The following is a 19,451-nucleotide window of genomic DNA, read 5'->3' as shown; positions in this document are numbered from 1 at the left end:
TTAGAGTGAGGACCACAGAGGCAGACAGCTTCTGGGACAGGCGGGAGCCACAGAGCCGCTGAGGCAGCACCCTTTTGGGGCCGCAGACATCCTGCACCCTCCCAGTCGGAGGACAGTGACCTGCCCTGCAGGGAGCGCCATCTTGGCTCCGGGACTCCGCCAAACTTAGTCTGTACAGGTCTGCTGACAGAGGATACTCAGAATCCCCAGAAGAACAACCTCTGAACAGAGACAACTATAACAACTCCAGAGATTACCAGATGGCGAGAGGTAAAGGTAAGAATCTTACTAACAGAAACCAAGACCACTCACCATCATCAGGACCCAGCACTCCCACTTCGCCCAGTCCAGGGCACCCCAACACACCTGAAAAACTAGACCTGGATTTAAAAGCATATCTCATGATGATGGTAGAGGACATCAAGAAGGACTTTAAAGAACTACAGGAAAACATGGCTAAAGAGTTACAAGTCCTTAAAGAAAAACAGGAAAACACAACCAAACTGGTAGAAGTCCTGAAAGAGAAACAGGAAAACACATCCAATCAGATGATGGAAATGAACAAAACCATACTAGACCTAAAAAGGGAAGTAGACACAATAAAGAAAACCCAAAATGAGGCAACACTGGAGATAGAAACCCTAGGAAAGAAATATGGAACCATAGATGCAAGCATCAGCAACAGAATACAAGAGATGGAAGAGAGAATCTCAGGTGCAGAAGATTCCATAGAGAACATGGGCACAACAATCAAGGAAAATGGAAAATGCAAAAAGATCCTAACTCAAAACATCCAGGAAATACAGGACACAATGAGAAGACCAAACCTACGGATAATAGGAGTGGATGAGAATGAAGATTTTCAACTCAAAGGACCAGCAAACATCTTCAACAAAATTATAGAAGAAAACTTCCCAAATCTAAAGAAAGAGATGCCCATGAACATACAAGAAGCCTACAGAACTCCAAATAGGCTGGACCAGAAAAGAAATACCTCCCGACACATAATAATCAGAACAACAAATGCACTAAATAAAGATAGAATACTAAAAGCAGTAAGAGAAAAAGGCCAAGTAACATATAAAGGCAAGCCTATCAGAATTACACCAAATTTTTCACCAGAGACTATGAAAGCTAGAAGATCCTGGACAGATGTTATACAGACACTAAAAGAACACAAATTCCAGCCCAAGCTACTATACCCAGCCAAACTCTCAATTAACATAGATGGAGAAACCAAAGTATTCCACGACAAAGCCAAATTCATACATTATCTCTCCACGAATCCAGTACTTCAAAGGATAATAACAGAAAAAAACCAATACAAGGACAGGAACCACGCCCTAGAAACAACAAGAAGGTAATCCCTCAAGAAAACCTAAAAGAAGACAGCCACAAGAACAGAATGCCAACTTTAACAACAAAAATAACAGGAAACAACAATTACTTTTCCTTAATATCTCTTAATATCAATGGACTCAACTCCCTGATAAAAAGACATAGACTAACAAACTGGCTACACAAACAAGACCCAACATTTTGCTACTTACAGGAAACTCATCTCAGAGAAAAAGATAGACACTACCTCAGAATGAAAGGCTGGAAAACAATTTTCCAAGCAAATGGTATGAAGAAAAAAGCTGGAGTAGCCATTCTAATATCAGATAAGATTGACTTCCAACCCAAAGTCATCAAAAAAGACAGGGAGGGGCACTTCATACTCATCAAAGGTAAAATCCTCCAAGAGGAACTATCAATCCTGAATATCTATGCTCCAAATACAAAGGCAGCCTCATTCATTAAAGAAACTTTAGTAAATCTCAAAGCACACATTGCACCTCATACAATAATAGTGGGAGACTTCAACACACCACTTTCACCAATGGACAGATCATGGAAACAGAAACTAAACAGGGACACAGTGAAACTAACAGAAGTTATGGATCAAATGGATCTGGCAGATATCTACAGAACATTTTACCCTAAAACAAAAGGATACACCTTCTTCTCAGCACCTCATGGTACCTTCTCCAAAATTGACCACGTAATTGGGCACAAAACAGGACTCAACAGATACAAAAACATTGAAATTGTCCCATGCATCCTATCAGATCACCATGGACTAGGGCTGATCTTCAATAACAAAATAAATAATAGAAAGCCAACCTTCACGTGGAAACTGAACAACACTCTTCTCAATGATACCTTGGTCAAGGAAGGAATAAAGAAAGAAATTAAGGACTTTTTAGAGTTCAATGAAAATGAAGCCACAACATACCCAAACTTATGGGACGCAATGAAAGCATTTCTAAGAGGAAAACTCATAGCTCTGAGTGCCTCCAAAAGGAAACTAGAAAGAGCACACATTAGCAGCTTGACAACACACCTAAAAGCACTAGAACAAAAGGAAGCAAATTCACCCAAGAGGAGTAGACGGCAGGAAATAATCAAACTCAAGGGTGAAATCAACCAAGTGGAAACAAGAAAAACTATTCAAAGAATCAACCAATCAAGGAGCTGGTTCTTTGAGAAAATCAACAAGATAGATAAACCCTTAGCCAGGCTCACTAGAGGGCACAGGGAAAGCATCCTAATTAACAAAATCAGAAATGAAAAAGGAGACATAACAACAGATCCTGAAGACATCCAAAACACCATCAGATCCTTCTACCAAAGGCTATACTCAACAAAACTGGAGAACCTGGATGAAATGGAGAAGTTCCTAGACAGATACCAGGTACCAAAGTTGAATCAAGATCAGGTTAATGATCTAAACAGCCCTATATCCCCCAAAGAAATAGAAGCAGTCATTAATAGTCTCCCAACCAAAAAAAGCCCAGGACCAGATGGGTTTAGTGCAGAGTTCTATCAGACCTTCAAAGAAGATCTAATCCCAGTTCTTCACAAACTACTCCACAAAATAGAAACAGAAGGTACTCCACCCAACTCATTCTATGAAGCCACAATTACTCTGATACCTAAACCACAAAAAGACCCAACAAAGAGAGAAATCTTCAGACCAATATCCCTTATGAATATTGATGCAAAAATCCTCAATAAAATTCTTGCTAACCGAATCCAAGAACACATCAAAACAATCATCCATCCTGACCAAGTAGGTTTCATCCCAGGGATGCAGGGATGGTTCAATATACGGAAATCCATCAACGTAATCCAGTATATAAACAAACTCAAAGACAAAAACCACATGGTCATCTCGTTAGATGCGGAAAAAGCATTTGACAAGATCCAACACCCATTCATGATAAAAGTCTTGGAAAGATCAGGAATTCAAGGCCCATACCTAAACATGATAAAAGCAATCTACAGCAAACCAGTAGCCAACATCAAAGTAAATGGTGAGAAGCTTGAAGCAATCCCTCTAAAATCAGGGACTAGACAAGGCTGTCCACTTTCTCCATACCTATTCAACATTGTACTTGAAGTCCTAGCCAGAGCAATTCGACAACAAAAGGAGATCAAAGGGATACAAATTGGAAAAGATGAAGTCAAAATATCACTTTTTGCAGATGATATGATAGTATATATAAGTGACCCTAAAAATTCCACCAGAGAACTCCTAAGCCTGATAAACAGCTTCGGTGAAGTAGCTGGATATAAAATTAACTCAAACAAATCAATGGCCTTTCTCTACACAAAGAATAAACAGGCTGAGAAAGAAATTAGGGAAACAACACCCTTCTCAATAGTCACAAATAATATAAAATATCTTGGCGTGACTCTAACTAAGGAAGCGAAAGATCTGTATAATAAAAACTTCAAGTCTCTGAAGAAAGAAATTATAGAAGATCTCAGAAGATGGAAAGATCTCCCATGCTCATGGATTGGCAGGATCAACATTGTAAAAATGGCTATCTTGCCAAAAGCAATCTACAGATTCAATGCAATCCCCATCAAAATTCCAACTCAATTCTTCAACGAATTAGAAAGTGCAATCTGCAAATTCATCTGGAATAACAAAAAACCTAGGATAGCAAAAACTCTTCTCAAGGATAAAAGAACCTCTGGTGGAATCACCATGCCGGACCTAAAGCTCTACTACAGAGCAATTGTGATAAAAACTGCATGGTACTGGTATAGTGACAGACAATTAGACCAATGGAATAGAATTGAAGACCCAGAAATGAACCCACACACCTACGGTCACTTGATCTTCGACAAGGGAGCTAAAAACATCCAGTGGAAGAAAGACAGCATTTTCAACAAATGGTGCTGGCACAACTGGTTGTTAACATGTAGAAGAATGCGAATCGATCCATTCCTATCTCCTTGTACTAAGGTCAAGTCTAAGTGGATCAAGGAACTTCACATAAAACCAGAGACACTGAAACTTATAGAGGAGAAAGTGGGGAAAAGCCTTGAAGATATGGGCACAGGGGAAAAATTCCTGAATAGAACAGTAATGGCTTGTGCTGTAAGATCGAGAATTGACAAGTGGGACCTCATGAAACTACAAAGCTTCTGCAAGGCTAAAGACACCATCAATAAGACAAAAAAACCACCAACAGATTGGGAAAGGATCTTCACCTATCCTAAATCAGATAAGGGACTAATATCCAATATATATAAAGAACTCAAGAAGGTGGACTCCAGAAAGTCAAATAACCCCATTAAAAAATGGGGCTCAGAACTGAACAAAGAATTCTCGCCTGAGGAATACCGAATGGCAGAGAAACACCTGAAAAAATGTTCAACATCCTTAATCATCAGGGAAATGCAAATCAAAACAACCCTGAGATTCCACCTCACACCAGTCAGAATGGCTAAGATTAAAAATTCAGGTGACAGCAGTTGCTGGCGAGGATGTGGAGAAAGAGGAACACTCCTCCATTGTTGGTGGGATTGCAAGCTTGTACAACCACTCTGGAAATCAGTCTGGCGGTTCCTCAGAAAATTGGACATAGTACTACCGGAGGATCCAGCAATACCTCTCCTGGGCATATATCCAGAAGATGTCCCAACCGGTAAAAAGGACACATGTTCCACTATGTTCATAGCAGCCCTATTTATAATAGCCAGAAGCTGGAAAGAACCCAAATGTCCCTCAACAGAGGAATGGATACAGAAATTATGGTACATTTACACAATGGAGTACTACTCAGCTATTAAAAAGAATGAATTTATGAAATTCCTAGCCAAATGGATGGACCTGGAGGGCATCATCTTGAGTGAAGTAACACAATCACAAAAGAACTCACACAATATGTATTCACTGATAAGTGGATATTAGCCCAAAACTTAGGATACCCAAGATTTAAGATACAATTTGCTAAAGGCATGAAACTCAAGAAGAATGAAGACCAAAGTGTGGACACTGTGCACCTTCTCAGAATTGGGAACAAAACACCCAGGGAAGGAGTTACAGAGACAAAGTTCGTAGCGGTGATGAAAGGATGGACCATGTAGAGACTGCCATACCCAGGGATCCATCCCATAATCAACTTCTAAACGCTGACACCATTGCATACACTAGCAAGATTTTGCTGAAAGGACCCAAATATAGCTGTCTCTTGTGAGACGATGCTGGGGCCTAGCAAACACAGGAGTGGATGTTCACAGTCAGCTATTGGATGTATCACAGGGCTCCCAATGGAGAAGCTAGAGTAAGTACCCAAGGAGCTAAAGGGATCTGCAACCCTATTGTTGGAACAACATGATGTACTAACTAGAACCCCGGAGCTCTTGTCTCTAGCTGCATATGTATCGAAAGATGGCCTAGTCAGCCATCAATGGAAAGAGAGGCCCATTGGACTTGCAAACTTTATATGCCCCAATATAGGGGAATGCCAGGGCCAAAAGAATGGGAATGGGTGGATAGGGAAGTGGGGGGGCGCTATGGGGGACTTTTGGGATAGCATTGGAAACGTAATTGAGGAAAATATGTAATAAAAATATTAAAAAAAAAAAAAAAAGAAAACACATCCAATCAGATGATGGAAATGAACAAAACCATACTAGACCTAAAAAGGGAAGTAGACACAATAAAGAAAACCAAAAATGAGGCAAAACTGGAGATAGAAACCCTAGGAAAGAAATCTGGGACCATAGATGCGAGCATCAGCAACAGAATACAAGAGATGGAAGAGAGAATCTCAGGTGCAGAAGATTGCATAGAGAACATCGGCACAACAATCAAGGAAAAGGGAAAATGCAAAAAGATCCTAACTCAAAACATCCAGGAAATACAGGACACAATGAGAACACCAAACCTACGGATAATAGGAGTGGATGAGAATGAAGATTTTCAACTCAAAGGACCAGTAAACATCTTCAACAAAATTATAGAAGAAAACTTCCCAAATCTAAAGAAAGAGATGCCCATGAACATACAAGAAGCCTACAGAACTCCAAATAGGCTGGACCAGAAAAGAAATACCTCCCGACACATAATAATCAGAACAACAAATGCTCTAAATAAAGATAGAATACTAAAAGCAGTAAGAGAAAAAGGCCAAGTAACATATAAAGGCAAGCCTATCAGAATTACACCAGATTTTTCACCAGAGACTATGAAAGCCAGAAGATCCTGGACAGATGTTATACAGACACTAAAAGAACACAAATTCCAGCCCAGGCTACTATACCCAGCCAAACTCTCAATTAACATAGATGGAGAAACCAAAGTATTCCACGACAAAACCAAATTCACACATTATCTCTCCACGAATCCAGCCCTTCAAAGGATAATAACAGGAAAAAACCAATACAAGGACGGGAACCACGCCCTAGAAACAACAAGAAGGTAATCCCTCAACAAACCTAAAAGAAGACAGCCACAAGAACAGAATGCCAACTTTAACAACAAAAATAACAGGAAACAACAATTACTTTTCCTTAATATCTCTTAATATCAATGGACTCAACTCCCCGATAAAAAGACATAGACTAACAAACTGGCTACACAAACAAGACCCAACATTTTGCTACTTACAGGAAACTCATCTCAGAGAAAAAGATAGACACTACCTCAGAATGAAAGGCTGGAAAACAATTTTCCAAGCAAATGGTATGAAGAAAAAAGCTGGAGTAGCCATTCTAATATCTGATAAGATTGACTTCCAACCCAAAGTCATCAAAAAAGACAGGGAGGGGCACTTCATACTCATCAAAGGTAAAATCCTCCAAGAGGAACTATCAATCCTGAATATCTATGCTCCAAATACAAAGGCAGCCTCATTCATTAAAGAAACTTTAGTAAATCTCAAAGCACACATTGCACCTCATACAATAATAGTGGGAGACTTCAACACACCACTTTCACCAATGGACAGATCATGGAAACAGAAACTAAACAGGGACACAGTGAAACTAACAGAAGTTATGGATCAAATGGATCTGGCAGATATCTACAGAACATTTTACCCTAAAACAAAAGGATACACCTTCTTCTCAGCACCTCATGGTACCTTCTCCAAAATTGACCACGTAATTGGGCACAAAACAGGACTCAACAGATACAAAAACATTGAAATTGTCCCATGCATCCTATCAGATCACCATGGACTAGGGCTGATCTTCAATAACAAAATAAATAATAGAAAGCCAACCTTCACGTGGAAACTGAACAACACTCTTCTCAATGATACCTTGGTCAAGGAAGGAATAAAGAAAGAAATTAAGGACTTTTTAGAGTTCAATGAAAATGAAGCCACAACATACCCAAACTTATGGGACGCAATGAAAGCATTTCTAAGAGGAAAACTCATAGCTCTGAGTGCCTCCAAAAGGAAACTAGAAAGAGCACACATTAGCAGCTTGACAACACACCTAAAAGCACTAGAACAAAAGGAAGCAAATTCACCCAAGAGGAGTAGACGGCAGGAAATAATCAAACTCAAGGGTGAAATCAACCAAGTGGAAACAAGAAAAACTATTCAAAGAATCAACCAATCAAGGAGCTGGTTCTTTGAGAAAATCAACAAGATAGATAAACCCTTAGCCAGGCTCACTAGAGGGCACAGGGAAAGCATCCTAATTAACAAAATCAGAAATGAAAAAGGAGACATAACAACATATCCTGAAGACATCCAAAACACCATCAGATCCTTCTACCAAAGGCTATACTCAACAAAACTGGAGAACCTGGATGAAATGGAGAAGTTCCTAGACAGATACCAGGTACCAAAGTTGAATCAAGATCAGGTTAATGATCTAAACAGCCCTATATCCCCCAAAGAAATAGAAGCAGTCATTAATAGTCTCCCAACCAAAAAAAGCCCAGGACCAGATGGGTTTAGTGCAGAGTTCTATCAGACCTTCAAAGAAGATCTAATCCCAGTTCTTCACAAACTACTCCACAAAATAGAAACAGAAGGTACTCTACCCAACTCATTCTATGAAGCCACAATTACTCTGATACCTAAACCACAAAAAGACCCAACAAAGAGAGAAATCTTCAGACCAATATCCCTTATGAATATTGATGCAAAAATCCTCAATAAAATTCTTGCTAACCGAATCCAAGAACACATCAAAACAATCATCCATCCTGACCAAGTAGGTTTCATCCCAGGGATGCAGGGATGGTTCAATATACGGAAATCCATCAACGTAATCCAGTATATAAACAAACTCAAAGACAAAAACCACATGGTCATCTCGTTAGATGCGGAAAAAGCATTTGACAAGATCCAACACCCATTCATGATAAAAGTCTTGGAAAGATCAGGAATTCAAGGCCCATACCTAAACATGATAAAAGCAATCTACAGCAAACCAGTAGCCAACATCAAAGTAAATGGTGAGAAGCTTGAAGCAATCCCTCTAAAATCAGGGACTAGACAAGGCTGTCCACTTTCTCCATACCTATTCAACATTGTACTTGAAGTCCTAGCCAGAGCAATTCGACAACAAAAGGAGATCAAAGGGATACAAATTGGAAAAGATGAAGTCAAAATATCACTTTTTGCAGATGATATGATAGTATATATAAGTGACCCTTAAAATTCCACCAGAGAACTCCTAAGCCTGATAAACAGCTTCGGTGAAGTAGCTGGATATAAAATTAACTCAAACAAATCAATGGCCTTTCTCTACACAAAGAATAAACAGGCTGAGAAAGAAATTAGGGAAACAACACCCTTCTCAATAGTCACAAATTATATAAAATATCTTGGCGTGACTCTAACTAAGGAAGCGAAAGATCTGTATAATAAAAACTTCAAGTCTCTGAAGAAAGAAATTATAGAAGATCTCAGAAGATGGAAAGATCTCCCATGCTCATGGATTGGCAGGATCAACATTGTAAAAATGGCTATCTTGCCAAAAGCAATCTACAGATTCAATGCAATCCCCATCAAAATTCCAAATCAATTCTTCAACGAATTAGAAAGTGCAATCTGCAAATTCATCTGGAATAACAAAAAACCTAGGATAGCAAAAACTCTTCTCAAGGATAAAAGAACCTCTGGTGGAATCACCATGCCGGACCTAAAGCTCTACTACAGAGCAATTATGATAAAAACTGCATGGTACTGGTATAGTGACAGACAAATAGACCAATGGAATAGAATTGAAGACCCAGAAATGAACCCACACACCTACGGTCACTTGATCTTCGACAAGGGAGCTAAAAACATCCAGTGGAAGAAAGACAGCATTTTCAACAAATGGTGCTGGCACAACTGGTTGTTAACATGTAGAAGAATGCGAATCGATCCATTCCTATCTCCTTGTACTAAGGTCAAGTCTAAGTGGATCAAGGAACTTCACATAAAACCAGAGACACTGAAACTTATAGAGGAGAAAGTGGGGAAAAGCCTTGAAGATATGGGCACAGGGGAAAAATTCCTGAATAGAACAGTAATGGCTTGTGCTGTAAGATCGAGAATTGACAAGTGGGACCTCATGAAACTACAAAGCTTCTGCAAGGCTAAAGACACCATCAATAAGACAAAAAAACCACCAACAGATTGGGAAAGGATCTTCACCTATCCTAAATCAGATAAGGGACTAATATCCAATATATATAAAGAACTCAAGAAGGTGGACTCCAGAAAGTCAAATAACCCCATTAAAAAATGGGGCTCAGAACTGAACAAAGAATTCTCGCCTGAGGAATACCGAATGGCAGAGAAACACCTGAAAAAATGTTCAACATCCTTAATCATCAGGGAAATGCAAATCAAAACAACCCTGAGATTCCACCTCACACCAGTCAGAATGGCTAAGATTAAAAATTCAGGTGACAGCAGTTGCTGGCGAGGATGTGGAGAAAGAGGAACACTCCTCCATTGTTGGTGGGATTGCAAGCTTGTACAACCACTCTGGAAATCAGTCTGGCGGTTCCTCAGAAAATTGGACATAGTACTACCGGAGGATCCAGCAATACCTCTCCTGGGCATATATCCAGAAGATGTCCCAACCGGTAAAAAGGACACATGTTCCACTATGTTCATAGCAGCCCTATTTATAATAGCCAGAAGCTGGAAAGAACCCAAATGTCCCTCAACAGAGGAATGGATACAGAAATTATGGTACATTTACACAATGGAGTACTACTCAGCTATTAAAAAGAATGAATTTATGAAATTCCTAGCCAAATGGATGGACCTGGAGGGCATCATCTTGAGTGAAGTAACACAATCACAAAAGAACTCACACAATATGTATTCACTGATAAGTGGATATTAGCCCAAAACTTAGGATACCCAAGATTTAAGATACAATTTGCTAAAGGCATGAAACTCAAGAAGAATGAAGACCAAAGTGTGGACACTGTGCACCTTCTCAGAATTGGGAACAAAACACCCAGGGAAGGAGTTACAGAGACAAAGTTCGTAGCGGTGATGAAAGGATGGACCATGTAGAGACTGCCATACCCAGGGATCCATCCCATAATCAACTTCTAAACGCTGACACCATTGCATACACTAGCAAGATTTTGCTGAAAGGACCCAAATATAGCTGTCTCTTGTGAGACGATGCTGGGGCCTAGCAAACACAGGAGTGGATGTTCACAGTCAGCTATTGGATGTATCACAGGGCTCCCAATGGAGAAGCTAGAGTAAGTACCCAAGGAGCTAAAGGGATCTGCAACCCTATTGTTGGAACAACATGATGTACTAACTAGAACCCCGGAGCTCTTGTCTCTAGCTGCATATGTATCGAAAGATGGCCTAGTCAGCCATCAATGGAAAGAGAGGCCCATTGGACTTGCAAACTTTATATGCCCCAATATAGGGGAATGCCAGGGCCAAAAGAATGGGAATGGGTGGATAGGGAAGTGGGGGGGCGCTATGGGGGACTTTTGGGATAGCATTGGAAACGTAATTGAGGAAAATATGTAATAAAAATATTAAAAAAAAAAAAAAAAGAAAACACATCCAATCAGATGATGGAAATGAACAAAACCATACTAGACCTAAAAAGGGAAGTAGACACAATAAAGAAAACCAAAAATGAGGCAAAACTGGAGATAGAAACCCTAGGAAAGAAATCTGGGACCATAGATGCGAGCATCAGCAACAGAATACAAGAGATGGAAGAGAGAATCTCAGGTGCAGAAGATTGCATAGAGAACATCGGCACAACAATCAAGGAAAAGGGAAAATGCAAAAAGATCCTAACTCAAAACATCCAGGAAATACAGGACACAATGAGAACACCAAACCTACGGATAATAGGAGTGGATGAGAATGAAGATTTTCAACTCAAAGGACCAGTAAACATCTTCAACAAAATTATAGAAGAAAACTTCCCAAATCTAAAGAAAGAGATGCCCATGAACATACAAGAAGCCTACAGAACTCCAAATAGGCTGGACCAGAAAAGAAATACCTCCCGACACATAATAATCAGAACAACAAATGCTCTAAATAAAGATAGAATACTAAAAGCAGTAAGAGAAAAAGGCCAAGTAACATATAAAGGCAAGCCTATCAGAATTACACCAGATTTTTCACCAGAGACTATGAAAGCCAGAAGATCCTGGACAGATGTTATACAGACACTAAAAGAACACAAATTCCAGCCCAGGCTACTATACCCAGCCAAACTCTCAATTAACATAGATGGAGAAACCAAAGTATTCCACGACAAAACCAAATTCACACATTATCTCTCCACGAATCCAGCCCTTCAAAGGATAATAACAGGAAAAAACCAATACAAGGACGGGAACCACGCCCTAGAAACAACAAGAAGGTAATCCCTCAACAAACCTAAAAGAAGACAGCCACAAGAACAGAATGCCAACTTTAACAACAAAAATAACAGGAAACAACAATTACTTTTCCTTAATATCTCTTAATATCAATGGACTCAACTCCCCGATAAAAAGACATAGACTAACAAACTGGCTACACAAACAAGACCCAACATTTTGCTACTTACAGGAAACTCATCTCAGAGAAAAAGATAGACACTACCTCAGAATGAAAGGCTGGAAAACAATTTTCCAAGCAAATGGTATGAAGAAAAAAGCTGGAGTAGCCATTCTAATATCTGATAAGATTGACTTCCAACCCAAAGTCATCAAAAAAGACAGGGAGGGGCACTTCATACTCATCAAAGGTAAAATCCTCCAAGAGGAACTATCAATCCTGAATATCTATGCTCCAAATACAAAGGCAGCCTCATTCATTAAAGAAACTTTAGTAAATCTCAAAGCACACATTGCACCTCATACAATAATAGTGGGAGACTTCAACACACCACTTTCACCAATGGACAGATCATGGAAACAGAAACTAAACAGGGACACAGTGAAACTAACAGAAGTTATGGATCAAATGGATCTGGCAGATATCTACAGAACATTTTACCCTAAAACAACAGGATATACCTTCTTCTCAGCACCTCATGGTACCTTCTCCAAAATTGACCATGTAATTGGGCACAAAACAGGACTCAACAGATACAAAAATATTGAAATTGTCCCATGCATCCTATCAGATCACCATGGACTAAGGCTGATCTTCAATAACAAAATAAATAATAGAAAGCCAACCTTCACGTGGAAACTGAACAACACTCTTCTCAATGATACCTTGGTCAAGGAAGGAATAAAGAAAGAAATTAAGGACTTTTTAGAGTTCAATGAAAATGAAGCCACAACATACCCAAACTTATGGGACGCAATGAAAGCATTTCTAAGAGGAAAACTCATAGCTCTGAGTGCCTCCAAAAAGAAACTAGAAAGAGCACACATTAGCAGCTTGACAACACACCTAAAAGCACTAGAACAAAAGGAAGCAAATTCACCCAAAAGGAGTAGACAGCAGGAAATAATCAAACTCAGGGGCGAAATCAATCAAGTGGAAACAAGAACTATTCAAAGAATCAACCAATCAAGGAGCTGATTCTTTGAGAAAATCAACAAGATAGATAAACCCTTAGACTCACTAGAGGGCACAGGGAAAGCATTCTAATTAACAAAATCAGAAATGAAAAAGGAGACATAACAACAGATCCTGAAGACATCCAAAACACCATCAGATCCTTCTACCAAAGGCTATACTCAACAAAACTGGAGAACCTGGATGAAATGGAGAAGTTCCTAGACAGATACCAGGTACCAAAGTTGAACCAAGATCAGGTTAATGATCTAAACAGCCCTATATCCCCCAAAGAAATAGAAGCAGTCATTAATAGTCTCCCAACCAAAAAAAGCCCAGGACCAGATGGGTTTAGTGCAGAGTTCTATCAGACCTTCAAAGAAGATCTAATCCCAGTTCTTCACAAACTATTCCACAAAATAGAAACAGAAGGTACTCCACCCAACTCATTCTATGAAGCCACAATTACTCTGATACCTAAACCACAAAAAGACCCAACAGAGATAGAAATCTTCAGACCAATATCCCTTATGAATATTGATGCAAAAATACTCAATAAAGTTCTTGCTAACCGAATCCAAGAACACATCAAAACAATCATCCATCCTGACGAAGTAGGTTTCATCCCAGGGATGCAGGGATGGTTCAATATACGGAAATCCATCAACGTAATCTAGTATATAAACAAACTCAAAGACAAAAACCACATGGTCATCTCGTTAGATGCGGAAAAATCATTTGACAAGATCCAACACCCATTCATGATAAAAGTCTTGGAAAGATCAGGAATTCAAGGCCCATACCTAAACATGATAAAAGCAATCTACAGCAAACCAGTAGCCAACATCAAAGTAAATGGTGAGAAGCTTGAAGCAATCCCTCTAAAATCAGGGACTAGACAAGGCTGTCCACTTTCTCCATACCTATTCAACATAGTACTTGAAGTCCTAGCCAGAGCAATTCGACAACAAAAGGAGATCAAAGGGATACAAATTGGAAAAGATGAAGTCAAAATATCACTTTTTGCAGATGATATGATAGTATATATAAGTGACCCTAAAAATTCCACCAGAGAACTCCTAAGCCTGATAAACAGCTTCGGTGAAGTAGCTGGATATAAAATTAACTCAAACAAATCAATGGCCTTTCTCTACACAAAGAATAAACAGGCTGAGAAAGAAATTAGGGAAACAACACCCTTCTCAATAGTCACAAATAATATAAAATATCTTGGCGTGACTCTAACTAAGGAAGTGAAAGATCTGTATAATAAAAACTTCAAGTCTCTGAAGAAAGAAATTCTAGAAGATCTCAGAAGATGGAAAGATCTCCCATGCTCATGAATTGGCAGGATCAACATTTTAAAAGTGGCTATCTTGCCAAAAGCAATCTACAGATTCAATGCAATCCCCATCAAAATTCCAAATCAATTCTTCAACGAATTAGAAAGTGCAATCTGCAAATTCATCTGGAATAACAAAAAACCTAGGATAGCAAAAACTCTTCTCAAGGATAAAAGAACCTCTGGTGGAATCACAATGCCGGACCTAAAGCTTTACTACAGAGCAATTGTGATAAAAACGGCGTGGTACTGGTATAGTGACAGACAAATAGACCAATGGAATAGAATTGAAGACCCAGATATGAACCCACACACCTATGGTCACTTGATCTTCGACAAGGGAGCTAAAACCATCCAGTGGAAGAAAGACAGCATTTTCAACAAATGGTGCTGGCACAACTGGTTGTTTTCATGTAGTAGAATGCGAATTGATCCATTCCTATCTCCTTGTACTAAGGTCAAGTCTAAGTGGATCAAGGAACTTCACATAAAACCAAAGACACTGAAATTTATAGAGGAGGAAGTGGGGAAAAGCCTTGAAGATATGGGCACAGGGGAAAAATTCTTGAATAGAACAGCAATGGCTTGTGCTGTAAGATCGAGAATTGACAAGTGGGACCTCATGAAACTGCAAAGCTTCTGCAAGACAAAAGATACCATCAATAAGACAAAAAAACCACCAACAGATTGGGAAAGGATCTTTACCTATCCTAAATCAGATAGGGGGCTAATATCCAATATATATAAGGAACTCAAGAAGGTGGACTCCAGAAAGTCAAATAACCCCATTAAAAAATGGGGCTCAGAACTGAACAAAGAATTCTCACCTGAAGAATACCAAATGGCAGAGAAGCACCTGAAAAAATGTTCAACATCCTTAATAATCAGGGAAATGCAAATCAAAACAACCCTGAGATTCCACCTCACACCAGTCAGAATGGCTAAGATCAAAAATTCAGGTGACAGCAGATGCTGGCGAGGATGTGGAGAAAGAGGAACACTCCTCCATTGTTGGTGGGATTGCAAGCTTGTACAACCACTCTGGAAATCAGTCTGGCGGTTCCTCAGAAAATTGGACATAGTACTACCGGAGGATCCAGCAATACCTCTCCTGGGCATATATCCAGAAGATGTCCCAACCAGTAAGAAGGACACATGCTCCACTATGTTCATAGCAGCCCTATTTATAATAGCCAGAAGCTGGAAAAAACCCAGATGTCCCTCAACAGAGGAATGGATACAGAAATTATGGTACATCTACACAATGGAGTACTACTCAGCTATTAAAAAGAATGAATTTATGAAATTCCTAGCCAAATGGATGGACCTGGAGGGCATCATCTTGAGTGAGGTAACACAATCACAAAGGAACTCACACAATATGTATTCACTGATAAGTGGATATTAACCGAAAACTTAGGATATCCAAGATATAAGATACAATTTGCTAAACGCATGAAACTCAAGAAGAATGAAGACCAAAATGTGGACACTGTGCCCCTTCTTAGAATTGGGAACAAAACACCCATGGAAGGAGTAACAGAGACAAAGCTTGGAGCTGTGATTAAAGGATGGACCATCTAGAGACTGCCATATCCAGGGATCCATCCCATAATCAGCTTCTAAATGCGGACACCATTGCATACACTAGCAAGATTTTGCTGAGAGGACCCAAAGATAGCTGTCTCTTGTGAGACTATTCAGGGGCCTAGCAAACACAGGAGTGGATGCTCACAGTCAGCTATTGGATGTATCACAGGGCTCCCAATCGAGAAGCTAGAGAAAGTACCCAAGGAGCTAAAGGGATCTGCAACCCTATAGTTGGAACAACATTATGAACTAACCAGTACCCCGGAGCTCTTGTCTCTAGCTGCATATGTATCGAAAGATGGCCTATTTGGCCATCACTGAAAAGAGAGGCCCATTGGACTTGCAAACTTTATATGCCCCAATATAGGGGAATGCCAGGGCCAAAAGAATGGGAATGGGTGGGTAGGGAAGTGGGGGGCGCTATGGGGGACTTTTGGGATAGCATTGGAAATGTAATTGAGGAAAATATGTAATAAAAATATTAAAAATTAAAAAAAAATTTAAACTGTGGGATGCCAACCCCATCTCTCCACTTGATTCCCTGTCTTTCTAACAGAGGTGGACTCTACGAGTTCCCTCTCCCCACTGTTTGACATTTCATCTTTAAGGTCCTTCTCTTTGAGTCCTGAGAGTCTCTTACCTCCCAGATCTCTGGTAATATCTAGAGGGTCTCTCTACTTCCCACCCCTGAGGTTGCATATTTCCATTCATTTTGCTGGCCCTCATAGCTTCTCTCCTGTCCACCCCCACCCCAGCCGCTTCATTATACCTCATCATATTCCCCTTTTCCCTTTCCCCACCCAGGTCTCTTCCTCCTTCTGCCTCCCATGGTTATTTTCTTCTTTCTCCCATGTGGGATTGAAGCATCCTCACTTGGCCCCTTCTGCTTGTTAACCTTCTTGAGTTTTGGAGGGGAGGCTGCAAGGCCTGACACTAAAACTGATGCTATGGTATGTTTACAGACAGGATCCTACCACAACTCTCCTCTGAGAGGCCCAATAATCAGGGTCACTTACACAGACACAGACACTTATACCCAGTGGGCAACCCCATAGGAAGATCAGCAGTCTCAACTAACCAGAATCCCAGAGATCTCTCAGGCACTGAGCCACAAATCAGGCAGCATACAGGAACTGGCCCAAGGCCCTGACACATGCATAGCAGATGACTGTCTGGTCTAGTCTTGGTCAGAGAAGACAAGCCCAAACCTCAAAATACTTGAGACCCCAGGGAGGGAGGATCTCCGGTGGTGGGGGCATTCTCTTGGAGACACGGGGGTGGAAAAATGGGATAAGGAACTCTGCGAGGGAGATCAGGAGGTGGAAAATGGCTGGACTGTAACAAAATAAAGTAATAAAAGAAAAGTATCAAGATAAGAAAGACTCAGAAGACATCATCTCAGGGACCTGCTTTCAAATTCCTGCTCTTACTATGTCCTTGTCTCTCTCCTTCATAATTCTCATTATTCTCTCAGAAAGGCCTTTTCATAGTAGGAGTTATTCACTACTTTTCAAATTTGCTTTACTTTCTCAGCTCAAGTAAAGTTCTAAAGTCTCTTTATTCTATATGAGAGTGAGGAAAACAAAATCAAGAAACAGGAATGATTTAGTTTTATCTTGTTCCTCCTACACTTTGAAATTAAACTTTTCTTAAATAACATCAATCAAGCATTAAATAACATAAGTCAAGTCAAGGTTATCTCCAGAGAACTCCTATATCCATTTTATTTCTAAATATTTCCCTAGAGAGAATAAGATTTGTCCGTTCTTCTTTTATTTATGTTCAATTTCCCTAAAGCAAGTTTCAATTGCAATTATTTTGTCTGTTAAGATGGTTCTCTTTTAACTTTGCCACAAAAACTCCACATTTTCAATAACTCTCTAAAATTCTGTTAATCTACTCTCATATTTTGCTTACTGTTGCTATGATAAAGACCATGAACAAAAGTAACTTGGAGTAGAAAGTCATATTTTGTCTTACACTCCTTAGGCCCTGGTCTATCACTGAAGGAAGTCTGGCCAGGAACTCAAAGTAGTAACCTTGTAGCAGAGACTATGAAGGAATGTTACTTAAAGGCCTTCAGACTCACATTTAACCACTTTCTTATCCCTCCTAAGGCCTGCCTAGGGGTGGCACCACTCACAGTGGACTGATCCCTCCCATGTCAATGAACAACTAAGAACATTATATATATATATACATATATATATATATGTATATATGTATATATATGTATGTATATATGTATATGTATGTATATATATATATATATATATATATATATATATATATATATAGCCACAGGTCAGTTTGATATAAACAGTTCCTCAATGGAGATTCCTTCTTTCCAAATGCAACAATTTGACAACCATTGCCATGCTCTCTGGTCCAGTCAGCTTGATAGGCTGAGGCTTGAAAGCTACTCTAGAGGCAAAAGAGTTTCACAGAAACTCGCTCCTGGAGTCTGGCATTCTCTCTAACCCATACATTAATTTTCCATTCCCGCCTTAGTCTAGTGTATGGATCCACGTGCTCTCCTTTAGTATTATCCTATTATAAGTGTCTTTTAAGATTGAATTCTGACATAGCTAAAGCCTTCCGCCAGTGTTCCAACAGTCCTAGAAAGTCCTTGAGCAAGACCATGGGCTTGAAATTCAGTAAGAATGTAAAAGCTAAGTCACTCCCTTACACAGGAATTTACCATCACTAAGGAAGAAGGAAGTTTCAGACCGAAGGAGAAACCAGAATAGATACTTAGAACTATAGCGTAGTTACACCCATACACACGTATTTACAATGGCCTAAGGGGAAGGTGGACTATACAATAGAAATAAGAACTATGGCAAGAGCACGAAGCCCTTGACCCTGGCTTCTAAGATTCAGTGAATCTTAGGTGGAGCCCTTGTTGATCCCAGTTGTTAACAATGAATTCTATCCCACGTGGTTCCCGTTAGACCTTCTGTGTTTGCATTTCTCTGTTTTCTGTAAGAATCCAGTAACCTCTTTGTACCTTGCGGGTATGTCACCCAACTTCCTTATTGTCTTCTGCATAAAAAGTCTGATGCTCGTTTTGACATTACATTCAGATCAAACACAACCTCTCCTGTGTGTATCTGTCTGTCAATTCATCTGATGCTTTGCCCACCCGCGACTAGAGACCCGTTCCACACAGACAAAGGGGCCCATAGAAGGTCTGCCGCAAACCATAATTAGTCATCATA

This window comes from Mus caroli, unplaced genomic scaffold (genome assembly GCF_978045245.1).
Source record: "Mus caroli unplaced genomic scaffold, Mus_caroli_1 scaffold_11, whole genome shotgun sequence".
NCBI classification, from domain to species: Eukaryota; Metazoa; Chordata; class Mammalia; order Rodentia; family Muridae; genus Mus; species Mus caroli.
Note: the sequence above shows the minus strand (reverse complement) of the source record.